Source organism: Peromyscus californicus, unplaced genomic scaffold (genome assembly GCF_007827085.1).
Source record: "Peromyscus californicus insignis strain IS unplaced genomic scaffold, ASM782708v3 Scaffold_11__1_contigs__length_118956290, whole genome shotgun sequence".
Taxonomy (NCBI): domain Eukaryota; kingdom Metazoa; phylum Chordata; class Mammalia; order Rodentia; family Cricetidae; genus Peromyscus; species Peromyscus californicus.
The window spans coordinates 22,099,975-22,124,754 of record NW_026294402.1 but is presented as its reverse complement, the minus strand read 5'-3'; the positions used below and the strand labels follow the sequence as shown (position 1 = coordinate 22,124,754).

General features: G+C 46.1%; 2 long non-coding RNA genes across 6 annotated transcripts in view; one reads left to right on the top strand and one right to left on the bottom strand.

Annotated features, from left to right (window-relative positions):
* LOC128120917 (uncharacterized) overlaps positions 1-24,780 on the top strand; it is a 41,425-nt gene that overhangs the window by 11,121 nt on the left and 5,524 nt on the right. For 3 of the 5 annotated variants that reach the window (XR_008222006.1, XR_008222005.1, XR_008222002.1), the window contains exon 2: positions 7,297-7,458. The exons of 1 other annotated variant lie outside the window; for it this stretch is intronic. This is a non-coding gene — a long non-coding RNA (uncharacterized LOC128120917). Of the gene's footprint in view, positions 1-7,296; positions 7,459-22,088; positions 22,171-23,302; positions 23,429-24,780 lie in introns of those variants that run through there. One more of the 5 variants, XR_008222007.1, reaches the window with a different exon arrangement.
* LOC128120933 (uncharacterized) lies at positions 869-21,967 on the bottom strand. The gene is made up of 5 exons (XR_008222012.1): positions 17,337-21,967; positions 13,486-13,585; positions 12,400-12,645; positions 6,210-7,965; positions 869-6,116 (listed from the first exon to the last, which is right to left on the bottom strand). It is a non-coding gene; the product is annotated as an uncharacterized LOC128120933 (long non-coding RNA).

The following is a 24,780-nucleotide window of genomic DNA, read 5'->3' as shown; positions in this document are numbered from 1 at the left end:
ACAATGAATAATTTCTGGCACTAAAAATCCTGTTCTCCAATTGGAAAATTTGGTAGCTAAGTTAAAGGAGATGGCAATGATTGAGAAGTAAATTAGTGGCTTCTAAGATCTGAGGGAGAAAGAAGCTCAATCATAGAATACAAATTAGTTGAAAATACAGAGGAGAAATAGAATATTTGGAAGACAGATTCTGAAGACTGCTTGTAAAATTTGGAAAAACTGGATAAAGAAATATCACTAAAAAAGAGAACAAATGCAGGATTTTGTTTTTGGTTGGCCAAATACTTAACTTGAGAGATTCACGGCCAGGCCCCAAGTGGCGCTCCAGGAGTCCAATTGGCGAGAAAGAGGAGGGTTTGTATGAGCGAGAATTGTTGAGACCAAGATTGGAAAAAGCACAGGGACAAATAGCCAAACAAATGGAAGCACATGAACTATGAACCAATAGCTGAGGACCCCCCAACTGGATCAGGCCCTCTGGATAAGTGAGACAGTTGATTAGCTTGATCTGTTTGGGAGGCATCCAGGCAGTGGGACTGGGACCTGTCCTCAGTGCATGAGCTGGCTGTTTGGAACCTGGGGCTTATACAGGGACACTTGACTCAGCCTGGGAGGAGGGGACTGGACCTGCCTGCACTGAATCTACCAGGTTGAACTCAATCCTCAGGAGAGTCTTTGCCTTGGAGGAGATGGGAATGGGGGGTGGGCTGGGGGGAAGGTGGGGTGGGGGGGCGGGAAAGGGGAGAACAAGTGAATCCGTGGCTGATATGTAAAATTAAATTAAATTATAAAAAAAAGAAAGAGGGAAGGCAAGAAGATCATGCAATTAATAAAATGAAGTGTATATTTACTTAGAAAAAAAAAGAAAGTCTGAAATTAGAGGTAAGACTGACAAAAATGTCCTACCCAGGCATGCCTTTGGAGAAGCTCAGGGGTGTGTCATCTTCGTCACAACCCCTACTGATCCCAAAGAGACAGGTTCCTTTACCTGAGCATGCCATTTCTCTTGGTAGCTGGCCCAAATGGGGCCTTGTGGGAAGGCTCATCCTTGGAGTGCAGGGATGCTGGGGCATCCACATGAACACGTAAGCTGTGTCTCATGTGCATACTAGTGAAAAGGGAAGCCTCAGGGCTATGGGCCTGTCTACAAGCCTAAGCCAGCTGGATTGACACTCGAGGTTATCTTTGCCCACTCCCTTTCTTGTGTGTGCATGCCAGTTTGTCCGAATGGCTCCAGGATATAACAGAACTCTGAGAAAGTAATGGTTAAAAACTGGGCAATGATTCTACACCATTGGGTTGTCATGATTAAGGTACTTATGTGGAGACACCACAGCATCAATTTGTAATGCCCCTGATATTAATTTTAAGGTACCAGGCAGAACACTTCTAAGCAAAATACATGGTAATCACAACAAATCATTGAATACAACAAACCTTTGTCAGCAGCTTTTTGGACTGGGATGGGCACCAAGAAGTGTCATCATGGCATCTCCTCGAGTCCTTGTGCTTGCCTTAGGATGTCTTATTTTGACCTCTGTGATGTGCTGAGGGCATGTGAGCAGGGAGGGTATATGAATAGGTAACAGTGTGTAGCGATATATAGCTTAGCCTGGCAATTTGAATTAGGAGAACTTGGCAGACCATAAGGTCATCTGGTATACCACAGTCTTCCAACCTTCAAGGCTCTTGTGACAGGAATGATAGTCAATAAACGGACACATCACCTACACTTTTTAGAAATTACAGTCTCACTACATGCTAGCAATACTTTCAGGAGATAGATCAAGGTATAACTTACTCTACCCATTTTATAGGCAGGAGAATTGAGGCTCTTGTTAAAGGAAATAGCTGTAAGGCCCAGGTGGGTACAATTCTTTACCCCCTATGAATCTGAAACCTTGCTGTGGTTTTCTTGTAGGCAGTGTGTTTCTCATTCTTTTACTGTGGACTTGGCTATGTAATTTCCTTCGGACATTAAATGGGCTAGAAGTGTCAGGGAACTGAATCTGATCCTGGGCCCAAAGGGACTGTATGGATTTCCACATTGCCCTCTTCCACTGTTGCTGTGGCTATGAGAGGACTTAGTGCACTCTCAGCCTGGACCCTGGATAAACACATGAAGAACAGACTCCCACTCCCACCCTCCCAAACACTTCTAGGTCTACAGTTGGAAGCTAAGCTGCCTCTATTGACCACTGATTTCTGGGAGGAAGTGCCTATTATTGCACCCCATTGAGATTATGTGGGTTATTCTTGTTATGTGGAATTATTACAGCAATATGAACTGATGCTTTTAGAGAGTTTATGTTACCAACACTTCAGTTTTCTTGTGCAAGAGAATCACCCTGGGCTCCTGTTAAAATACTAATTCATAGAACCCTGGGAGATTCTGGTCCACTCAAGTTTAGAGGAAGTTGGCTTTTTACAGTTCTGGGACAGCCTGTTTGCTTTTACTGCACAGGGGATGGACAAAACTCTGTGATTTGCCACACTTTCACCTGTGGCTGGTAGGCATGGAGTACATTTACAAATCCAGGGCTTTTGGCTCCCAGAGTACAAATATTTCCCCCCTATATACAGCTCACGGAATGCAAGTGCAGTAGGGGCAGCCCATTAGTATTGAGACTTGGCTAAGTCTGCGTGCTATGAATGGCATAGTTCTAATCTAGCAAATTGTTCGAGGAACTTGGTTAATGCTGTACTCACAGCTGCAGCATCTTGAAGGGAGCTGTTTCTCCCTGCACATGCACACACGCACGCGCACACACACACACACGCGCACACAGGCACATGCAAGGCGGCGGCACTTTTCTTTCTGTAAGGATCAAATTGGCCTCCTTGTTCTGACTCAAAGCAGCTGTTTATTTGTTGTTCTCGTGTTTTCAACTGTTGTGATGAGGTTTGCTTCCTTCTTCTTTAACTGAATTACGTGCAGTTTAGCTCTTCAGTACAAGCTGCAGAATGAGCTGAATCCTTCTATCTTGTGAGCTCCAGATTCCCCCTCATTCCATAGTCCAATTAGAGCAGCACTGACGTCGGGTACCTAGGTCCAGAGGCCCCCACAGGGAAAAAGGACAGAAATGTAGGGTGTTCCTTCAGCTGCCGCTGCTTCTTCCCTTCATCTATTGGTGGGAACACAGCTCTGAGTGGGCCAGGCAGGCAGTTGGGGTCGGGGGGCCTACAGGAGCTCCTTCTCTCCCCATAATGTGTCCCCAGGCCCATGGTTAGAGAGTAAACTGGGAACTCAAACAGCCAGATCTGTCTAGTTAGTCTAAGTTTATGTTTGGCTGATGACACTGAGCTGACTTATGACAGCTGAATGGAATTTGTAGGAACTATCTCATAAACAGAAAATAAAGGGTGTTGAAATTCTGGAAGCATAGACCAAATATCTCAGAATCTTCCTTTGCTCTCATGGGCCTCAAGTTCAGACATAGACCTCAAATGGGCCAGAGAAGCTGTGCCACTCAAGAATTCTTTTCATCTTCTTGTTGCTGGGCTCTGGCCTTTGGTCCCGTTCCTATCTCCCAATAGGATAGGACCAAGGCTACCTCCACAGTGTGAGGCGGTTGCAGAGGGCTATATACTCGTTGCCTAGGAGAGTGCTTGCTGTGTGGCCACCAGCAACTGCTTCCCTTTGCTGAGATTGAGAGTCTTAACACTGAAATGAACTGGGAAAACTTGCTAGATGTAAATCTCTAACTCCAAATGTATGTAATTTGCATTCACGTCAATCTCTCAGCTTCAGCACTTCTTAGTAATCCTGAAATGTCAATTTTGTATCACCATGAGGAAGAACTTTATTTTCGGCTTTCACAGATAGCTGGGGGAGAGCCCAAAATATGGCAGGTGGGAGCAGTTGCTGGTGGTCACACAGCAAACAATCTCATAAGGAAGCAGTGTATATCCCTCTGCACCTGCAGCACATGGTGGAGGTAGCCTTGGTCCTATCCTATTGGAAGACAAGAAGGCAGGGCCAGGAACAAAGGCCAGAACCGAAGGGTAGCCCATCTGGTTGGTAGATGAGTACTCACACACTTGGTGCTGTCTCTCACAGGTGTGTAGAACTGTGAAAAAGGACTCACAGTGTGGCCTGGGGTTTCCAAGTCAGTACAGGAGTGCCAGCATATGGGAGTACAAGAGCTAGAGGAGAGCAAGTGCTGAGCTAGGAACAGAGGCATGGGTTCCTGCAGAGGGAGGTAAGTATGCGCGTCAGGGGCGGAGTGTGTGGGGTCTGCAGGGGGTTCTAACTCTAAGGCGCACATTGCCTATGGGAACCTCCATGTACACTGAGAGCAGACTTTCTGAAGGAAGGACTGGTTTCCTCCTCTTCACTGGGCAACTGGCTGGGGCAATGCTCACAAGAGATGGTGAAGGGAGACTCTGCAGGGCAGTGCTTATTTTCTCCCCTGCCTCCTGATACCCAGTATATCAGCAGCGCAGTGATGTATCCTGTTAGGGTCAGGAGCCTCAGTTCCTGCCTTCTGAACCCCTTACTAAGTAAACCACAGCTCTATACAGTGGGATTAACCGGTGCTTTTAATAACAATGTTAGAAGATCGTATACTTTTCCTTTCCAATCAATCCCCTACAAAGGAATAAACCTCCACGAAGACCTCTATCTCAGAAGGCAGTAAGTCTGTGTTTCCTCCTTCTAGGGGGAAGGAAGTAAGTCTTGAGTGCACCCGCCTATGTGCCTCTGGTCTGTCTAGAGCTCACATGCTCTATGATGTCACTGAAGGATGTCCTTCAGTTGGTCACACTAGGTCTAACAATCAAGGTGGAACTTGAGGGACAGCAAGGGCATTGTCCCCTTGGCACATCTCTGTGGCACTCTGTGACGCTCACTGTTGGGTGTGAGGTTGTGGGGCTGCTCAGGGACCCACCCAACTGTGTTGGCTCACCATTCATTACATTAATTTGCAAATTATTTACCAGCTTTGTATAAGATCAGCACTGTACACATTAATCCTCTAAAGCTTCCTGGAGTTAAGTAACTGTTCCTACAACTCCCTAGAAGCCTTTTCCAATTCCTAGGAGCTCCTGGACTTTAATACATACTGTTGAGTTCTCATATTTGTGGTTATTCTGACAGAATGAATTCTTTTAGTGGAATACCATTTTCTAATTTGGGATTTACAACAACAAAAAAGTCACTTCAGGTAGAAGAAATCAAAACTGTGACTGCCTTGACTCTGGTGAGGCTGCTGGTCCCATATGACAGAGTGATCTAGGGAGCCCCCAACCTCCCTTGTCTTCCAGTGCCTTCCTCAGTCTGCAGTCTGGCTCTCAGTAAGTCTGTTTGGATCTGGTGGCATGCTGGAGGCATAAGCAGAATATGGACCCTCCTCAGGAGCTTGCAGAAAACAGGGGGTTGAGGGGACAAAAGTAATCAGAATCCATATGACCTGGTGCTGGGGTGATAGGGAGATAAGGAGCCACGTGACAGAGCCTGGGAAAACATCCCGCATGCAGGGAATGGCAGATGCTGGACTGATTAAAAGCCCCCATGGCATGCTGCCCACACTGGATCTTTTCTAGAGAGTCAGGAAGTGTATCCGAAGGCTCTGATCCTATTTTCCCCGAAAATACCATTACAGTGAAAGAAAATCACCCAGGAAGAGTCCCCTGGTTCCAGCCCACAGGCAGCTGCCCAGCTGTGCGAGGCAAAGCCAAGCCAGGAAATCACTCATCTTCTGGCTGCCCAGTGATGGAGAACACCCCGGGGGAAGGTTAACACAGGAACATCATCATTAGCATCAGCCGACAGAAGGCCCTTTTCAGGGCCCAGGCAGCCTCCAGGAGCTGCTGTAATGATGGGAATCAGGGGCTAATTACCTCCGACCTGCCCTCAGCACCACCACCCAGCAACAGCAGGCTCTGTAGGCATGCCAGGCAGGCTCTTTCTCCTCTAGTCTGTAAAATTTGACATCTTACCTTAGGATGTGTTTTGCCTGACGAAGGATGCTCACACCCATTGGCTTACTTGTTCATGTTCTCATTGTTGTTTGACTGGTATGAAGAGAAAGGGTCGAGAGGGTCTAATTTGCCTCAGGTCGAGATCAGCGATTTCTTGTTTTTGAATTATATTTCTTTCTGGGTCATCTCTCCTTCTGGCGTGGGAAAAGAAAAGAAAGGCACATCGTCACTTCCATGTGGCGACACATTCCATGTATTAACCCATCAAGCTAGCAATGCCCTCTTACAGGTGTAGCGACTGCAGCTTAGAGATGCTAAATACTTAGTTCAGTGTTGCCGTTCCTGGCGGAGTGCTGAGAATTGGTCCCAGGGCTGTCTCACCATGTCTTTCCTTCTCCGGGATTTCCCCAGGCACTTGAGCTTTTCCTCTCCGCCATTCCTGGTGGGGTTGATACAGTCTATAAGGCTGGATCTGGATCTGTACAGTGGAGCCTTGCGGAGGGAGTCCGTGCCTTCATTTAGGCAGCATTACATGTGGTGGGGCCTCTGCAAAGCCTTGTCCTCTGGGGTTGGAGGCTGTCTCTGAATCAGAACTCATCTCTCTGGTGGTGAGGCATCGGGGAATGGTTTGCCCTGCAATTACTGCAGATAGGATTGTAGACTTCACAGAGTAAGAGGAATGTCCTCAGAGACAGCAACGCTCTCTACAGAGTCTAGGCCAGGGCCACTAATACCTCATCTTAATTTCAAAGTCCAGTAGCTAGTGGGAGGGTCCTCAGTGTCCCCTGTCCCTATGTCCTGCTTTAGTCATCTGGGACACTGACTTGTCCTTGAAGTCACAGTTGTGATGTGTAAAGTAAAATTGCATTTTGCGTAATTGGAGCAGGGCCAGTAAAGGAGAGCTCCCAAAATTTGCTACTCATTGAGAAGACTGACATGGGCAATGTGTGAGTGGCTGGTAGAACTCAGCGAGGAAAGGACTATCAGAATGGTCTGGTCCACCCTACTTAACTCTCAGATGCAGAAACTGAAGCCCTGTGAGGGGGAGAGACAGCTCTGCCTGGCAGGCGGCTGAGAAGACTGTTTCATAATTCCTCCTCCTCCTCCTCCCTTTTCTCTTCCTTCTCCTCCTCCCCCTTCTCCACTTCCACCTTCTCCTCCCCTTTCTCTTCTTCCTCCTTCTCTCCCCTTTTCTTCCCCTCCCTCCCTCCCTCCTCCCCTCTCTCCCTCCCTCCCTTTATCTGTAACTATGTCCTGCTATTTCCTAAATCCTATATCTCATCTTAATTTTGGCTCAATTTACTAAATGATTTCAGATCAAAATGTTCATTTGGGCTGCAAATTAGCTGAATAATTGCTGTATGAATCTCACAGGAGCCCCTCCTTCAGAGATGCCACAGCTTGTGAGCCTGAGCCAGCCTGGGCATTACTCGGCCTGTAGTGGAAGATGTCTGCATGGGGGCAGAGTACTTCTGGTTTCCACCATGTCCGCCCAATGACACCCAGGAGCCTCAGGAAGAGCTGAAGGAAAGGCCGGTAGGAAAACTGAATTGATGAAATTGATTCTCCTCATATTCACATATACGTTTGTTTTCCTCAAAGTCTGACTTCTTTCAGGGTGAGGGGAAGACTTGGAAATAATTTCAAAGTTTATCTGAAAATCAAATAGTTGAAAATAGCCTAGAGTTATGACAAAGACTTTGAATACAGGAAGGCTTATGCATCAGGATGCATCACAAAGTCATTGTTGTGCAAGATGGGAGAACAGAGGAACCTGTTGTATGGAGTAGCCCTGAGAAAGACACTCTTATGGCTACTATGCAGATATCATCAGGACCGGGAAAATGTAAAGTTTCAAACCTCACTTTTTGCTATACAACATGAGGGATATCTGTCCATGAAAGAAAATAAAGCCATTTTAATATTAGAAGCAAATTTAAGCTTGTGCTTACCTCTAAATGAAAAGAAAATTCCAGGCAGAAAAATACTGGAATGAACAACAACAGATTTCACTATTTTAAAAAATCTTCCATCAAAAGGAGTCTGTAATGAAAAGACAAAGCATGAATGTTCTGGATAACTCACCTGTACTGAAACAAAAACCACAAAGACTCTAGTAGGAAAATGGACAAAGACCACAAATACACAACTGGATTAATGACAAATCAATTAAAATTGTTAATCCTTCCATAATATAAAATATATGCAAACTAGCAAAAATGAAAATTCCATTTTCATCTGCCTTATTGACAAATACTTAGAAGGTACATTTTAAATGTGTTTCAGTGTGTAGAGGACGTGAGAAATAGCCTTCTCAGATGATGAGGGATGGTCAGAGGATAAATTGTTACTGTATACATGTTCAACAGAAACCACTCTATATGTTCAAGATAAGTAATCTGGGTTTGAGATTACTTCTTGCGTGACTTGAAAAACTTGAAAGACTTATTTTTTACTTATGTGTATGTATGTGTGCCTGTGTTTTTTGTGTATATATGTTCAGATGTCTATAGAGGTCAGAGAGCATAAGATTTATTAGAACTGGAGTTAAAGGTGGTTGTGAGCTACCTGATGTGGGTGCTGAGAATTGGACTTGTATTGAAAAATACTCAATAACTGAGCTATTTCTCCAGCCCCTTATGGTTTATTGATAATGACAATACATTAGAAATAATTCCCAAGGCCATTAATTCTTTTATTTTTCAAATTTAATAGCTATTAAGGTCTGTTAAAGTTGTTCATTGTAAATACTGTACTAATTGTTGAGGACGCATTGGTGAGTAGGAATCACAATGGTCTTTGTTCTTTATGTATTGTAAGAAACAAGTTTGCATTTGCCAGTTTAGTGGGAAAAGACAAACAATAAATGAATTAGACAATAAGTGATTGTTCAAAAGTTATTGTTGGACACTGAAATTTTTGAACATACTAAATTATGATATATTCTTAAAATAAGGTATTATATGACCATGAAAAGTAATGTTTAAGAAATAATAATGATATCTACACTTCCAACAAATTTCTACTGAATGATTAGTGGGCACAAGGAGCAATGGCCAGCATAGGGAATACAGCCATCAAGCCAGGTGTAGTTCTCACACTCACAGGTCTCCCATAACTAGAAACCATGATACTGTTGATTGAGACTGTAAGAGAAATACAAGACCAAGGCAGTCTATAGGAAAGGCATGGATGGTGAGTGGGCAGTGATGACTTCCCAGAAAGAGTCTTACCCGTGAGGCTGTTTCCTTTTACCACTGCAACACAACTGAATCTGAGTTTATTGTTTCACACATCACACAGGACATCCAAGAGAGAGAGCAAACACTTTGGTTTGGCCGCTAGTGAGGGGCTGTCTCTGTGTGACATCATAGTGAAAGCATGCGTGAAAAGGAGAGATCCTATAGAGCCAGGAAGCCAGAGGGAGAAAAGGGAGAGGGGGGTCCTGCTTTCATAACAACACTCTCACAAGAACTTCCTCTAGGAGATCGGTATTCATTCCTTTAGGGCGGCATGTAATGGACCTCAGTGACTGATGCCCACAGGGCCCAGGGCTAGATTCTCAGCAGCAGAAAAACAAAACAAAACCCAAGTCAACAACAACAACAACAACAACAACAACAAAATAAAAAAGTGAATAGAAGAAGGGAGAGGAAGCAGAAGAGAAGGTGTCCTCAATAATCTAATCACTTTCTGCTAGGTTGAACTCTTCAAATTTCTCTACTACCTCCCAACATAGCTATTCTAGACCACACTTCTAACAGGTGAAACTTTGGAGGGGGAAAAAACTACACAGCCAACTCTAGCACTCTCCAAGCTGGTACCCAAGAGCAAGTAGGAATGAGCTGGGTAAAAGGGAAAGGAGGAGAGATGATGTGTCATTCAGAGGTAGAGCCAGCAGCAACAGAAACAAAAAATAAATGAAGAAGAGAGGGAAGAAAAGAAGGAGGAAGAGGAGAAAGGAGTGGAGAGAGAGAGAGAGAGAGAGAGAGAGAGAGAGAGAGAGAGAGAGAGAGAGAGAGAGAAGAGTACTGTTCAGATCCGATACTGGGCAGTGTGCACAAAGGGCAGGAATCACCCTGCTCACACCCTGTTGCGGCATCAATGGCACAGAAACTGTAAAAGCAAAAACAGTGCATACAGAAATACATGATGGCATTAGGAGTAGTTGGTAGGGTTCACTTCCTACTTTACCCCCTGCTGTGAGGTCAGGACTGGGCTTTGGTGGGCTGCCTTCTTCTTGTACATTACCAAAGATGAGTCCCTCGCTCTGTCTGTGAGTCTGCCAGCGGTGTGTGGAAACACAGAGAACACAGCCCGCTCATCTTGGTTCCACGTACTGTGTTAGCAAATTGCCCAGAGCAATGAGGGATAGAAAGGGAGCCCTTGCCACCCACAGAGAGTAAGTGGAAAATGGCAATTTTAAGATAAGCTGTTTTCAGGAGACCTGGAGGTTTCTGTTTTGTTTTTTGATAGAAAAAGCACTCTGAATCAAAAGTATTCCCACATGGTGTGATGTTGGAGGGTATGGAGTGAGGGTGACTTTCTGAGCAGTTGAAGTGAGGGGCATGTTCTCTAAGTCTGAGGCCCAGCCCACATTTCCCTGAGGTGTGGTTGACGTAGCCCCCTTTAACCAATTCTTCATCTTCTGGTTCATGCTCTTCTGTGGACCAACCATTTCAAAGCTGCCCACTGCTAGGGATGAAGGATGCTCTTGGTGATAAGCCCTCTTTCTATTGCTGCTCAGGTGAAGCCTGCCCAGTTGCTGAGAGCCTGATAAAACAACCGTTCTCTCTCTGTGCATCTTTCCCAATCTCCCCAATTCAAACAGGCACCTCTTCTCACTTGTCTGCCTTTTGCTGTCGTAAAAGCTCAGTTGGCAATTATCTTTTTGCCCTTTATTGCCAGCTGTTTGCCATGGTGTTTATAAACTCTCCTGTTGCGTGATTATAACACTGTTCTCTTTACTGAGAAAGTTCTCTATTCTCTTTCCACTTCCAGGAGGCCCAGCTCAAAGAGCCTGCTCTGGATACTCACGCTTTTTATACCCAGATGATGTTCCCTGAAAGAGAGAAACTATATCTGGCTTCTCTTGGCTTCTCTTGCGGTGTCTAGTTCAGTGGGAGAGGCCTGAAGGATGATGTAATTCAGTGAGGAGCCAATGAAAACAGGAGACTGGGTGAGGGTTTTGGAGGTCTGTTTGGATGTGTTATGGGTTATAGGTTAGCTGTGTTATTCTGCACCCCCTATACTGCGTAGAGTGCTATGTACATAGCAAGCTATTAACAAATATGAATTGTAGCATACTTATTGTTAAATTTATTATTAATGTTATCATTCAATACTGCCATCTCCAGCCAAATATCTGTCACACATTGACAGGTGTTTGATCCATTGGCTTATCATCTTTGGGTAAGAAAACTTCCTTTTGGAGCATTCTTAGCCCTTCAGGATTCCTGTAATAACTAGGTTTAAATGCTGCCCTTTCCCACCTTGGAGACTGGGTTCCTTGACTATTTCTAGCTATTTCTCAGGACTGGATTTTATACATGGGAGTTGTGGTAGTGTGAATGTAATTGGCCCCCACAAGCTCATAGGGAGTGGTAGTATTAGGAGGCATGGCTTTGTTGGGGTAGATGTGTCCTTGTTGGAGGATGTGTGTCACTGTGGGGATGGGCTTTGAGGTCTCATATGTGCTCAAGCCATGCCCAGTGTGTCAGTTCACTTCCTGTTGTAGAATTCTCAGCTCCTTCTCCAGCACCATGTCTGCCTGCATGATGCCCTGTCCCACCATAATGATTATTCTAAACCTCTGAAACTGTAAGCCATCCCATTAAATGTTTTCATTTATAAGAATTGCTGTGGTCATGGTGACTCTTCACAGCAATACAAAACCTAACAAAGACAGGAGTAAAATGCCTATGTAGGCCCTTGTGTCATGTGAAGATATAGGCGATAAGAACAGATGCCCATATCTTCTGTTATTCAAGACTGGCTACCCGTGTGTCACTTCCATCTAGTGCATGAATGAGACAGTGATCAAAGTACCCCAGTAGTTCTCAGGGGGCTAGGATCCACTGCCATGTGTGAATGTCTTTGCTTCTGTGACTCACTATGGAGGCAGAGTTCGGAGCTCTTGGGCCCAGGTCCAGCATCAGCAGTTTACACAGACAGTTCAGCCAGAATTGCGTGGCTTCATCTTCTCTTTGTGCAGAGATGCTCATGTCTCACAGTCACGTCTTATAGCAAGTCTACTGTGTCTTAGGAAAGCTAAAAAGGACAAAACAAACAACTCCGCCAAACCCAGCTCAGTGGAGCCTCATTGTTCTATTGGCTGCATTTACCTGGACAATTTTTATCCCTTGTTCTTTTCTCCCAGAGTAAAGCTGTTTGATCCCAACAACTGTAGGAGAGCATGGCACAGAAATAATTATTTTTTGAAGTTGCTGAGGCATCATGACTATGAAGCATACCCACCTCTCCGGGAGAATAGTTTCTGCTGAGAGCAAATCTTTGAGGCTTCTGCTTCCAGTCTTCCAGAGGAAGGCCTTGCTTGGTCACAAGACAGAGGTGAGGTGGTCACTGCCCAGAGTGGTCCTAGTCCATTGCCTATTTCAGCTCTAGAAACAGGTATCCCATGATGGATTTGAGTCAGAAAGTTCTACTGGTGAAGTATTTGAGTATAAATCCAGGGCAACTCAGAGAATGGGATTGGCTGAGGGTCTAGAGATGAGGGGACAGAGAAGGAGACCACACCTTTCTTTCTTGAATTTAAAATGCATCCTGGATAGTAAAATCAATGTCAAAGACTATTTGAGGCCAGAGAAGATTCCAAGACTTCCAAAAATGGAGAAGGGGTTCTCATCCTTCTCAGATGGGCCAGGCTGATTCTGGAGGCAGGCTTATGGCGAGGGAGGCTTGCCTTCCTTGACCTACCAGGGGCCATCTGAAAGTGTACAAAATTCTACAGCCCCTATCATCCTCTGAGGCAGTGCTACATTTTTTAAGGACCTTTCCCTGGGACATTCTCTACAGTGTGCCTGAGCTGTGTTCTTCCTATGTAGATCTCTATATCATACTGGCCTGCAAGAGAACAGGGCTTGTCCTTTACATTCTGGGAGCTCTTCTAGCCTCTTAGAGTGTCTGTTTGCTCACCAGTGAAATAAGATGTGTTGGTGGGTTCAGCCTCTTCCAGTGTCTTTCCTCTGATTGGTTGCCCTGCTTACGAGTGCATGATGTTTGGTCTGACATTGTCCCTGAACACTGCAGCCTCCATAGTGGGCAAGACAAAGCTTGGCTCCAGGGAAGCCAGGGACATCCGAGCGATATTTCTATCCTACACTTTCTGTACAACCTGTGATTGGGAGAGGAAAATCAAAACCCTGTTGTGGTGGTTGGGTGGGCTCTAGGTTGAGAGGATGGTTGGGTATTAAGGCTCTGGAATGAGAAAATGCATCACACTCTTTCTGACACCTTGGCCTGTGTGGTTAATGTTGGTTTACAGTTCCACCCATAAGTGATCAAGCCGTCTTCTCTCTTCACCCAAGATAAAGTCTGGCTCACCTCGATATGGCCTCCTTTGCTTTTCTCCAAGGCTTTCCTGCCCTTCACTGTGGTCCTAAAACCCCATTAGTGAGATCCAATGGGTTGTGACTTCAGAAGTCTGCTCAAGAGTAGATGGGGGTATATGGGAGGGTTTGGAGGGTGGAGGGGAGAGAAATGTTGAAATTAAATTCCAATATAAAAAATAAACAACAACAACAACAAGAAGCCTGCTCATTGATGGGGCCATCTATTAGGGTGTAAAGTGGAGAGGATACCTCAAAACCTCAAATGGGGTAAGGGGAGATTGTATATCTGCTCTATCTTAAAGTCCAACCAAACTATTATATGGCTCAGCATCAGGGCCAAGAGCTAGCAGAGGGCTGCTGCTTTCTGGATGGATCATTGCAGTAATGGCCTTTCTTTCCTTTGAGTTCTCCCAAAGTTGGATGAACCTTGTGGACTGACTTGGTGGACATAGTGAAGAAACCCTCTGTCTTCAGTGACTGTCTATGGGCCACTCTTCCAATTGGGCTTGGGAAGGGCAGACTGCTGCAACCTTTATATTCTTGTGGCACCAGATTCTCTCAGGACCAGGGCTGGCTTTCTTCTCTGGACCAATGCTGGTTTTCTTCTCCAAGTATGGAGAGAATGCAGTGGATTCTGGTGCTTTGAAGAGGAGCATAAGGGAGGGATGAAAAAGAAACACATGCAATAAACCATATCCTTCAAATGTCTTGTGTGATGGGTCCAAAGGTGGATATACACTGCACATGGACTCTAGCTCCTACCCAATGAGGGCAGGATAAGGAAGGCCAGAGAAGACAACCACACTCATTCGCTTCCATCTGATGACAGAAGAAGAGTCATTCTGCCAAGCAGATGACACACCTGACTGCCCTGTCCCTCTGGACACTCATGCAGGTGCATCCTGTGGCAAATACAGCCCTTATCTGTTTGGTTCATTCATTGGTGAGGCCCCCTTTGGCTTCTTTTCCTCCTTAGCTTTTAGAGGCAGCAGCCCTAAAGCGCTCTTCTCATCCATGTCTCCACAGAGCTCATCCCCTCCATAAAATGTCAGGATGTTTCACACTAAGGGACAGTATGACCCTTGTTTTCAAACTGAGAGACTGATGCTAGAAAAGCTACTTCTGTCCTGAGAACCAGAGTGACCTCTGCCTCTAGTGACAATATTCAATGGAAGTCATCTCCTTCTAGCTCCTGTGCCCCTCTCTCTTACCCCAGGTCTTTTTGGTGACTATGTGTGACAGGGGCCTCATTCTCACCTCCTTTCTGGCTCCCTGCCTGTGACCCAGGCATCTGGCTGCACCATCCAGCCTTAGCAATAAGCCCTGCCTAGGTTCCTTGAAGGCTGCAGCCAGATTAATCATCCCAAGGCTCTGCTTTGATGATATCCCTTTTATAGACACATAAAAAGAAGCATTTAGGCAGCCAGTCATGCTAAATCTTAACCATCTTTACAGAATTTTTAGTGCGGCACATCAAGATTGTCACTAGCCCTGAAGGTCCACATTTATGGTGCCCATGAAGTCACTTCTGGGCAGGAGGTGGCAGTGGCGGCCATTGCCCACTTGGCATATCACATCCACGCTTGGCCTGGTTATGTAGCATGCCTCTCCTTGGACCTACAAATGTGCCTTACAAATCATATCATGGCCTCATTGCCCTTAGTTTCCCCAGGACTTGCTGTTTTAACATGTTCAATACTTTATATGTGACTCCTTGTTGATAAGTAAGTAGTCACATCATGGCATGTGCAGATGTGCTTTGTTGACTGGTCTGCAAGCTTTTGAATACGCAGATTCAACACAAACTCCCTCTTGCCCCTAAACTGTGCATGGCGATTGTTGATTATCGGGGAGTTCTGTCTAATAAGTGGAAATTTGCTCCCCTGGCCTGTGTATGCTGCCTGGTGGAGACTGAGTTGATGCTGATTCACAGGGGCACTGACCACCAACTGGACAGTGTGCTGTCTTTGTTCTCTCCCTGATGGAAGCATTCCCATGTGTGGCAGGATGTGAATGGAACGAGTCTCCTGCCTCTCACCTTTGGAATTCAGAGGAAGAAGGCCCCTTCCCTTCTCCATGTTAAGGGAGAAGGAAATCTAGCTGTTAATTTCAGCAGAGATGGTAGTCCTTTTCAGCCATGCCAGGACAAGATGCCTACTGCAGGAAGTGCAGGCTTCTCTGAGTGTGCTCTTAGTCCTGGGGCACCCAAGGCGAGGGCAGGGCAGGCTGGAGCCTTCTTGCCTTTGAGGAGTAGTTGAGAGGAGGGCAGCTCTGTTATGAACTGCAGCCTTAGCCTGAGCCTGTGAAGGGAGCTGGCACTGCTATGCCATTAAATAATTAACTGGTACTTCGTAGAGTAAAACACGCCTTGGTCTGGGTAAAAGGCTAGATTAATTGCTTTCACTTAAGCTGTGTATTGTGCTTCCAGGAGGGCAATAAGAAGGGAGAGAATGTGGGTTTGAAGGCAAGCTGAGAGGCAGTTTCTCAAAAGATGACAGATGCCCCTCTTCTCAGGGAGTTGGGTTTGTTTAAATAGACACCGAAGTCGGTAGGATAGCAGGGTTACCTATCCTGGGCTCTGGTCACCATCCATAGGCTCTGTATGAGCCTGGGTGAGGGACATGGCGATCCAGATTTTTGCTGATGGGTGGCATGTGACTGGCTGCCTCTGATGGGCTGACCTACTTCTGTAACAGAAGAGACACCATCGGGCTGCTTTTTTTTCTGATGCTGTGGTTGGAAAAGCTCTGAGTCATTACACACCTGCTTTCTGGGCCTCGCAGAAGATGCTCGGTGTTTACAGCAAGGGCATGTCCAGGCCATGGACATTCACAGTTGCCTGTGATGTTGCTCAATACACGAGGTAATGAGGGGGGTAGGGGGGAGGCACAGGGTCAGAACTTGCTTCGCTATCCACAGCTATCATTTGCTGCATCACCCCCCACCACATGTCCTGTCTTTAAGGATAGAGGCTTTCCTTCCTCTCCAGGCTTTCTGCCCTGAGTACAGTATCCATGGACTCTGCCACCAGATAGCCTGGCACATTTGCCACCATGTAGGTGGAGCCTTCTGGAGTTGTGCGGTGAGGAGCCTGGACAGTAGACACATGAGAGTTTGTTTTGAGTGGAAACTGATGATGGAGAAGTTAACCAGGGGGACAGAGATGGTTTAAACAGCTGGAGGCTAGCTGCAGGAGGTGAAACTCCAACAGGACATTAGTACATTTCAGTTCTATCCTGAGCTGAGTTGGGGACTCTGGCATTCTGGGTGTTACCATTCTTATTAGCATAGACCTCCTTCACCAAGAAGGGCTTTCTGTCTGGAGTGCTTCCCCCTGTGGGGTTGCTACGTGTGGCTCCTAGGTTTAGGCTCAATGTCAGTGAGTAGAAGACTCAAAGATCTATACGTGGTTATTCTTGGAAAAGAGACCCAGAAATACTGCAGGTGGAATGAAAGGGAACATTTCTTCAAGAAACTGTCACATCTGTGAAGCACAGAATGGCTCTGTGTGTGTGTGTGTGTGTGTGTGTGTGTGTGTGTGTGTGTGTGTGTGTGTGTGTGTATGTGTGTGTGTGTGAAGAAGTCTGGGAGGGATATCCATAGGGCAAGAGGGACAGGTAAATGCACTCAGCCACACAAATGTTCAGTGGATTGGAACTGAACTTCAACCAGGCCCAGATTGGGGATGCCAACTCCAGGCTGGCCCAGCTGGGCTGCATCTGCCTGTTATCTACACTTTGGGTCTGGGCCTGGCAATCCTCCTTTGGGGTACAGAGTGCTTTCTCCAGCTGCAGGACTGTTCCTCATTCACAGTGTTTTGTGGGGAGGATTGCTAAACTGTACCTGCAGTCTGCAGCATCTTCCACTCTTCCCTGACGTCTTTCCCCAGGGCTTCTAAGAAGTTCATGTCATGACGATAATGTTCCAGTGATTCATAGGAGTGGGCTTGGGTGTCTATATGGGACTCGGCAAAAAATATTGATAGCATCTTTTACGTCGTCTAATGTGTATGAGAAATTACAAAATATACAGTTTTAAGAAAGATGAAATAATATTAGACAAATAATAAAGGATACCACATAATATATTTGTATAAAACTTATAGAAATCTGTAAACCCTTTTAAGTGAGAAAGCTGAACTGGCTTTCTTTCCTCAGCACAGCCCTTTTAATATGTCAGTGTCCATGTTCAATGGCGCTACACTGCAATTCACACCTCAGACATCGAGATCATTTGTTCAGATTCCAGCTAGATACCCGTGACAAGGTAACTTGTTCACACGAGTAGGTGTTAAAAGTTTTAAAACCATTTTTACAGCCATTCAGAATTTTACAACAGCTGAAATTATATTTAAAGCCTCGAATAGTTCTTCCTTTTCTTTCACCAATAAAAGTAATGTTGGGATGCCTTGTAATAATACCGACAGAGTTCTTACTATACTTTTCCAAAGCAGGCATTTGGAAAAACAGAGACTGTGTGCACTGCTAGAGAGAATGGCTAGCTTGGATGATAAATGACATGACCCCTGGGCGCAAGTGGACAGCCAGTCCCAGGTGCATCATACAGATATCCTGCTCTCAATCTACAGACAACTGCAGCAAGTCCTGGCCCAGCCCCAAGGAAGCCTTTGGGCTCCCTCAGGGGAGGAGACAGAACCCCCCCCCCCCCCACACTGCTGGCCAGGAGGAGAGGCTGCTGGAGCATAGTGCAGTTGGTAGAGTTCCTCCTTGGCCATACTCCCAGTACCACCCTGCTGGGTTTGAGCTACCCTGAGAAGCCACAGGCAGAAGCTCAGACCTGCTGGGCTAACCTGGTGTTCTATCTTCAGGACTGACTGCTAGCTGTCCTGGCCCACTGACCTGTCCCACCGCCCTGTGAGAAGCTGTTTAGCATATTGTGCGTGGTGACAGTTCAAGACCCCCACTGTGCCACTTACCCTCCAGCTCTTCCTCCATCTGCTGCATACTGAGCAGACTCCACTCTTGCTCCTCCTTGACGGAAGAAGCAGGGATTCTTCAGCAGATCCCCCATTTCTTTCCTTTTGTATTTCGAGTGCTTTGTCCCTTAACTTTTTTCTTTCTCCTACTTTTTAGTAATATTTAAAAATTTATTTTTTGAGATTTTCATGTATGTATATAATGTGTTTGGATTATATCCATCCCTACTACCTCCCATCAGCTCCCCCGTAAACCCCAAACACATCTCCCTCCCAACTTTATGCTTTCTTCCTCTTTAAATAATTAATAACCTGTCGAATTCAGTTAGTGATGCTCATAGGCACATGGGTGTGCAACTGTCCACTGGGGCATGGGCAGCTTGCCTGCGGCTACATCATCCCTCTGCCTTCAAAGCAATTCTCTTTCCCTCAGCAGTCAGCCTTCAATGGAGAATAGCCCCTAAGCTAAGGATGGAGCCCACCCCCTGACCCCTGCTGTTTGATTTTGTGTAGGTCTTGGGCAGGTGACCACAACTGCTGAGTTCATGTGGGGGATGATCTTGTCAGGTCTAGAAGACAGCCTCTCAGAGATCTCTTCGCCAAGGTCCTGCTCTTATACATTTTCAACCTTCCCTTTCTGCAACGTTCCTTCAGCCTTTGGTGTGGGGAGATCGATAGACATGGCTTGTCTATGGCTGAGCACCCAGAGTCACTTTTTCTCAGCACTTTGAAAGTGACAGATCTCTACGTTAACCATCACCAACTGCCAAAAGAAGCTTCGATGACTGAGGCTAAGGTTTATGTCCATGGGTATAAAATTAATATCTAGAAGGCAGTTTGACAACATGACCATTTAGCAAGGCAACACTAGTATTCTTCCCTAGGGCCTATGAACTCCCCAAACATGGGCTTTTGAACAGGCTTATAGTACCAGGCGTGAAATCCCTCCCATGAAACAGGCCTCAAATCCGATCAGAATGCAGCTGGTTATCCCCTATAACTGCTGTGCCCTGACTACACCAGTGGGCACATCTTGCTCGGCAGATTGGTATTGTAGCATGCAGAGGCCAGTACTGAGACCACTGAAGTCATCTTCCTGCTCCCTGGCCCTCCTTTAGCAGCCTGTATAACACCTTCTGATACTATGGAAGCTAGCCATCAGGTAGAGAGTTTCCCAGTCAGTTCAAGATTAATTTCTCTGTGTTCTGCCAAAAATGTGTCATGTCTTCAGCAATAAGGTCTTGCCATCTAGTTATGGTGGCCAACCAAGAACAGTGGCAATAGCCTGTATTGCTTTGGGTGCTTATAGGGTCCCCCTGCCCAAAAACTCATAGGGAAGTATCCCAAGCCCGGCACTAAGATTTTCATTTGACAACCCACATCTTCTGGGAGCAGCATTGTCCTCCCACACAAAGTACCTCAGTTCAGACTCCCTTTCTGAATTATGTTTTTCAATTAGCTTTCAAATTAGTGTGTTTCCATAAGGCTTCATACATCCTTAGTTTGGGTCAGCCCCATTCTCCCCTCCACTTTCCCATCCTCTAGCTCCATTCCTGCTTAATCCTTTCACTCCCAGTTTCCCCCTTTATTCTTTTATGTGATACATGTTCTATTGTTCCCCTATAATAATATTTCTTACTTGGGTTGCAAGATCACAGGTTTTTACATACCTTTTCCATACATCCTTCATTTTTGTTATGCTTTTCTCTGTTTCCTTATTTCCCTTTCTTCTTACTCCCTGTTCATGCTTGAAGCATTCTGCCCTGGTATTCCACCTTTCCACTTCCCTTTTACCTATATTTTACTGCCTTGCCTTTGGTCCATCCACCCTCTTTCTTATATTTTTATTTGCAAGTGTGTACACTGCCTACAGTGTGGGTGGCATGGATGAAGATGAGGCTTGATGTCTCATCTGACTCTCCATGAGTAGGTTCTCTCTAACATCTCCCACACTTCTCTCCTCTCCATTGCCACCCAATAAGCAGTGCCCAAGACGCTCTCCTCTGGGAGACCGCTGATACCCTCTTTTCCTACCCTGTTCTTGATGTTTTCTTCACTGTCTGGCTTATCTGAACATGGGTTGCTGGGATTCTCCTGTTCCTCTCTGCTCACTCAGCCTTCAGCTTCATGCCATCTGGATCCTTCAGCAACACACAGCAGAAACTGCTTTCTCAAAGGTCACCGGAGACAGAAGCACCAGCCTGATGGCATTTCCTTGGTCTTCTCTTCCCGCCTCTCTGCGTGATCAGACGTTGATGATTGCCTTTCATGTCTTAGTTCTTCCCTGTCTCAGCAGCGTGCTTCCCTTGGCTCCTTTCTTAGTCACAAGGGCTCCTTTTACCTCTGCTGGGAGGATCGGCATTGAAAATGAAGACCTTTGCAGCAGGCGAGAAGGTGGGGCCCAGCGGGAGAGGCACAGGACCTATTCTTTCCTCCTCCTGGACATGGGGACACCAATGGAGTTATCCTTACTGCTTTGAGCTTCTGTTCCAATTTTATTCCTTGCCATTTCAGGGTAGTGAGCCTTCACAGCTGGCAGAAATATACCTTGTGTCTGTTTAAGGATCAGCAGAGAACAGATTAGTGACCAGAGCCCGTTTTTTTTCTGGATCAGTAACTTAGATCAAATGCAAATCTCCAGAAACAACTCACAGCCCTGCTGCCCATCAGCCTCCCAGGCAGAGAAGCTGAACTAATCTGTCTGGCACCCAGGCCGATGATGCTCTCTCTAGAAGGTGTGTGTGCTGGCATCCTCTCTCCCTGTAGCTAGCTGACTAAGAGACAAACTGTCTTCTGCTTCCTGCTCTCTCAGCAGTGCTTAGTGTCTTCACTAGTCAGCACATGGAATCCAAAAGTTAGATCAGACTAGTTCTTGTCTCAAGCTTGCCCCAGAACAGGGCCTGGGTACCATCTGTCTAGTGGACAATAAAGCTGAGTAACTGAGATGGGATTAGTAGGAAAATGCTGCTTCTCCAAGGTGCATGACCAAGCCAGCTCCTGGGGTTCTGGGAACCTCTGGTAGATGTCTTCAAGAGTTCCCTGAAAGAGGAGCCAGGAAAGTGGAGAATGGTCCCTGGAACATTAATGTGATCCACTCCCTGACCTCTGGGAAGAGCAGAAGTCTAAGGATTAATGCCAGAAACCCTCTTCAACAGTAAGATTTGAAGAGCACCCTGTGGTTGATCAGAAGGGGAACAGAGAAGTGGGACCGCTTTCCCCCAATGTCAGACCCTAAGTACCCCTTCACTTGACTGCTCATCTGTGGTCTGTAGAACAAAGTGGTAAACACAAGGAAAGTGTTATGGGTCCCAGAAACAAAGCCAGCAAAGTAGCACCCCCAAGGGTGTGGTCATTTTCGTCACAGTGACCAGAAGTGCAAGCGACAGTGTGTAGTTTGTCACAGGCACGTGCTCTGGTGGAGACAATCTTAGGAACTGGACCCTCGTGTATGTGATGGGACACCAAGTCTAGGGAGACAATGTCAGAAACGAATTATTAGACACCATAGCAGCATCAAATACAACACAGCTTGATGTGTGTGTGTGTGTGTGTGTGTGTGTGTGTGTGTGTGTGTGTGTGTATGTGTGAACCCTTTTCACACCAGGTCACCTAAGTGAGAGAGCAGAGAGAAGAAAATCTGATTTTTTTTCTTTATGAAAAGTGACCCGTCCAAGATCCCACTGCCAATAGTCAAAGCCGGCCTGCCATCGTTGACTCTGGAACTCCTTCGCTCAGCTCAAGGTACAGTAGATGGTGTGGGTGACAGTAGGGGTGGCACTTACAAGGTCACCAGACCTCCGTATACCACAAGACCATAGGTCTGCCATCAGTGAGTGTCTAAGTCCAGATGCACAAAACTGCAGCATTGAAGACAATGGGGGCAGAGCCTGGCCTTGGGCAGCCATGGGTCGGTCGCCAAGGCTGCGGTGGTGCCTGCCAGCTGCACTGTGAGCTTGCACATGGAGAAGACAGGAAGGAGAAGTCATGTGCACAGTGCAGATAGCCTGGGACTCCAGAAGGGTTCAGGCTCTCCTTTATATGCACAGGGTCTCAGGAGAGCTTTCAGTGAGACCTTCGACCTTCTCTTCTTAGTGATGAAGAACTGTAGCTGGCACCAAGGCCCACCACACGTCTTCATTGCTGCAACATGCAGTCAAATAACAAACCACTGCATATTCAATAAGAGCTTGAGCATTCTCAGTAGACTCTCTGGCTCTCTCCTGGGCTCCCTGAGATAAACGATCTCTCTAGTTATTGTACTGTGTAGATAGATAACTGGGCTTGATGCTCCACAGCCATCAATCAACAGGCAAGGGGAAAAGTACAGTTTTGTTATTGTTGTTGTACTGGAGATTGAATCCAGGGCTCTCACATGGTCGACAAGTACTCTACCACTGAGCTACATCCTCAGCCCAATACCCAGAATTCCAAAGCCACCCTTGATTATGTTTGAGGACTGTTCTTGAAGAAAGAGGTAAGAACATGCTTACCAGTCTGAGTCCTGGACCCCTAGATCCTGCTTTGGCACAGGGAAACACCACAGGTCTCTTGCTCCTAAAGAATCCATCCTGAGAGCCTTCGGAGTACTCCTTAGTGGTCAGCTGGGGAGAGAGGGCCTTGCCATCTCCAGGCTGGAGAGAGGAGGCCTATGGCTACTCAGTGGGTAACAGGGCGATAAACTCTGTGCAGTTGGCAACATTTTAAAAGGCGACCCAAAGCCTATTGAAAGATGCAATATTTGTCCAATAATGTGTTTGAGATCAGGAAGGGTTTCATAGTGTTTATCCAAGGGTATAAAATGTTAATAATCTTTTTGTGAGTTGAGACTTTGACTTTCTTTCTCTACTATTGACATGGTGCACTGCCTTATTAGGTGTGAGATGTGTGTGTACACACATATACCAGTTTCCTTATCAAAGGATCCCTCTGCCCGGAGTGGGAGTGTCAGCAGCTGTTCCAGACTTCTCTGCTTGTGACTTCAATGTGGCCTGTGTCAGAGGTGTGTCAACGATGCTCTTCCCCATGTGCCCATTGATTCACCCACCAACAGCTGCCATGGGGCAGTAACTTTGGAAACCTGGCCCTGTCTTGGCACGAGTTGAAATGGCCAGTGTTGGAATGGCAGCTGTTGGTCCTCAGACAGGTCTTTCTAAAAAGCCCCTTCTTCTTCTTCTTCTTCTTCTTCTTCTTCTTCTTCTTCTTCTTCTTCTTCTTCTTCTTCTTCTTCTTCTTCTTCCTCCCTTCCTCTCTTCCTCCTCCTCCTCCTCCTCCTCCTCCTCCTCCTCCTCCTCCTCCTCCTCCTCCTCTTCTTCTTCTTCTTCTTCTTCTTCTTCTTCTTCTTCTTTTGGTTTTCGAGATAGGGTTTCTCTGAGTGCCTGTCCTGGATCTCGCTCTGTAGACCAGGCTGGCCTCAAACTCATAGAGATCTATCTAGCTCTGCCTCCCGAGTGCTGGGATTAAAGGCATGCGTCACCACTGCCCAGAAAAGCCCTTTATTCTTAAGAACCTACAGTTTTCCCATCAAAATTTTGCAGGGCTTTCAGAACTCTGTCTGGGACCGGGGGCCGGGGGAAGGGGCACTGAAACTTTTGCTAGTCTCCATGGCCACCTCTGAGAAGTGCTGGAACTTGTCATGAGTGAGCATGTACACCTTTGGTTGGTTAGACTTGGCTTCCACACACCTGCTTTGTTCTTGGACTCACTGTAAAGCAGGGCCAGTTGCTAAAGTCCAGTGACACTTACTTCTCTGTGGAACAGGGAACACAGCAGTGCCCCTCAGTACAACTGATATGCCCATTAAGTGAAGCAAAGTGTGTGGGGCTCTGAAGCTAGATACTACCACATTGCCAGGGCCTGGTGATTTCTTAATATAAATATATTTTGTGGACTTGAAATGCACACTTCTCTCTTGCATCTGATTGTGTTTGCAACAGAAACAGAAATTGGAATTGCCTAGATTTCAGGCAAGGGCTTCACTTGAGTATTGACTGCCACATGGTGCTCATGGCCAATGGATATACAGACATCCCAAACTCCAGCTTCAGAACCTTCACAATGGGAGTCTGTGGCCCAGAAACACACCCAGGGACAGCATATATGGGTTTTCTAGGCCTGCAGAAATAAGACTACCTAATCAGTGAGTTGGGCACGCTTAGTAACATTCTTGGAGCAAGAGACAAAAGTAGACTCACTGTACATAATTGCAAAACTCACTTAAGGGCTCCCACAGGCTTTCAGATATTATATAGTTCCCTATGAAAGTGTTGCATCAGCCCCCTTGTGATATACAGAGGCAATATTATGTGAGAAAAAAATTGAGCATCACAAGCTGCGAATTAAGAAGTGATACAG